The sequence below is a fragment of the Salmo salar genome, chromosome 17, assembly GCF_965601325.2.
Source record: "Salmo salar chromosome 17, fSalSal1, whole genome shotgun sequence".
Classification (NCBI taxonomy): Eukaryota; Metazoa; Chordata; class Actinopteri; order Salmoniformes; family Salmonidae; genus Salmo; species Salmo salar.
Genome location: NC_138307.1, coordinates 83,083,986 through 83,086,433, shown reverse-complemented (window position 1 = coordinate 83,086,433; position 2,448 = coordinate 83,083,986). Strand labels below are relative to the sequence as shown.

At 41.0% G+C, this 2,448-nt stretch overlaps 1 long non-coding RNA gene across 1 annotated transcript; it reads left to right on the top strand.

Annotated features, from left to right (window-relative positions):
- The first annotated feature begins 874 nt into the window (after window positions 1–874).
- Window positions 875–1,552, top strand: LOC145861321 (uncharacterized). The gene is made up of 3 exons (XR_014381052.1): window positions 875–1,113; window positions 1,205–1,264; window positions 1,391–1,552. It is a non-coding gene; the product is annotated as an uncharacterized LOC145861321 (long non-coding RNA).
- The last annotated feature ends 896 nt before the right edge of the window (window positions 1,553–2,448 follow it).

The following is a 2,448-nucleotide window of genomic DNA, read 5'->3' as shown; positions in this document are numbered from 1 at the left end:
GGTACAGATAGTGAGAATTTGCATGGCAAAAGCTTTGGGTTGGTTAAAGGCCATTGATGATCCATTACAGTATCCTCCTCCACAAAACCGCTTTTATCAGCATGATGCACCACAAAGGTTAGACAGACCTGGCAGCAAGAGATTCTTTCTGCATTTCTGCACTTTTGTTATTGTTTGTATTAAGCCAGAGTGATGACGGTGTTGTATAGTATGAATGATAGCAGTAAAATGCTTAATTGAGTCTTTTAAATTAATGACACAAAATAAACAATGTTTTTAAAATAATTAATTAATCAATCCTCAGTAGTAGAATCATTACAAGTTATAAAAACAAAATGGAATATTCTCTAAATTATTTCCCAGAAAGGTCATATTTACTATGATATTGCAATAACAGTTTAGAAAGTAAGCTATTAAAGCACATCAGTGGGTCAGGTTCACATTTAGTAGAGAGGAGCACAGTTTAGAAGCCTACAGAACAGCAGTTATCAAGAAGATAGTGGATATAGAGCATCAGATACTCATAGACGCATCTCTTCCTTAACTTCAATAGAACTACAGCTGCTTGAAGGGGGAATAACACCAATCATGAACCTTCAACCTCGTTTTATCCATCCAGTAATCTCGAAGTGGTAAACTCTCTCTAGAACGCAAAACCACAACAAACAAATCTAACCGCAGGACATCGTAGATCTGAAAGAGAGATAACAGCAAGCTCAGCACCAATGCGTCTTGTGCTGGCCACTCCATGGAAATTTTGCGCTAACGAAATGCTGTTACACTTTTAAGCATCACGTTTCGACTGTGGGAATTTTTGAAAGGTGAAGTGATGGGTATATAACATGAAAGAAGAAGTGCAGACTGTCAAACTACAGTTCTGCTACACTGCTCTTCTCTCCTCCGTTAATTACGACTTTAAACAATAAGACCGACAAGATGCGCACTATGATGTTGATGACGGTTGGTCTGCTGGCGTTGATGTTTGGACACCTGGATGGACGCGCTCATGGCCGGAAACGACGCGACAGACCAAACTGTCTCCAACGGACGGTCTCTCCCAGACTGATCAACGAATTACTCAACAAAACAGAAACTCTCACAAACTCTTTACCAGTAAGTAGAAAACTGTTTTCATACTGTTTCAAATGCCTGAAATAAATATTGTTATGTGCATAGTAATTAATTGAAATGTATTTTGTTACAGACGTTCCCCAGAAAAATATATGAAAGACTTCTGCCCAAAATCTGTACAACGTGTGCTAAGGTATATTTATAAATCATATTTATAAATCAAAACATAGACTGTTACTGAACTAATTTAGCATTTTATTAAACAAGTAAGAGTAAGAGCAAGCAACACAACTTGAATTATTTTCATTTTATTTTTTAGAAACAACTTGGCATCTGGGAAATCAACAAGATATTGGATGTCTATGGCAATGTGTTCAACCAGAAATCTTTGGAAGGTCTGTACCCCAAACACTTTGAGGATCTTCTGGCAAGGCTGGAAAAAGATGTGCAATCTTGTGTGAGTATTGAACTTTAAGATAGTTCTATTTTTGACCACCTCTTAGAGGAAATGACATTTCTGTTCATCTGTTCTGTTGTATTGTCATCACATGTTAAGGTTAAACACTGACAGTGTTGTAGCTTCAATGAGGCTAACAGAGGTGTATGAGTTCCTCAAGAGCCTATGCCAATCCCAAAGTTGGAATAGTTACCACTTTATTACTGTATGTAATCAGCAATGTTAATATTATGAATATTATAATATGTAATATTCATAAGTAAACATATTCAAAAATAACATTTTAATTAATTTTAACATGATGAACAGGAACTACATTTACACTAACGGGTGACCAAAAATAACTGTCTGAAAGCCTCCAATCAGCCCCACCTCCAATCAGCCCCACCTCCAATCAGCCCCACCTCCAATCAGCCCCACCTCCAATCAGCCCCACCTCCAATCAGCCCCACCTCCAATCAGCCCCACCTCCAATCAGCCCCACCTCCAATCAGCCCACCCTCCAATCAGCCCCACCTCCAATCAGCCCCACCTCCAATCAGCCCCACCTCCAATCTGCCCCACCTCCAATCAGCAGCACCTCCAATCAGCCCCACCTCCAATCAGCCCCACCTCCAATCAGCCCCACCTCCAATCAGCCCCACCTCCAATCAACCCCATCTCCAATCAGCAGCACCTCCAATCAGCCCCACCTCCAATCAGCCCCACCTCCAATCAACCCCACCTCCAATCAGCCCCACCTCCAATCAGCCCCACCTCCAATCAGCCCCACCTCCAATCTGATTGGCTGTCACCTCTACAATATATTATTAAAAGGCTCAAAATGGAGCCCCTCCCATCACAACAAGGTTCTGGCTCCAACATTTACACAGGGGTTCCTTGAAGACCCTTTTCAGAGAGGTTCCAGGTTTAACTGGAAA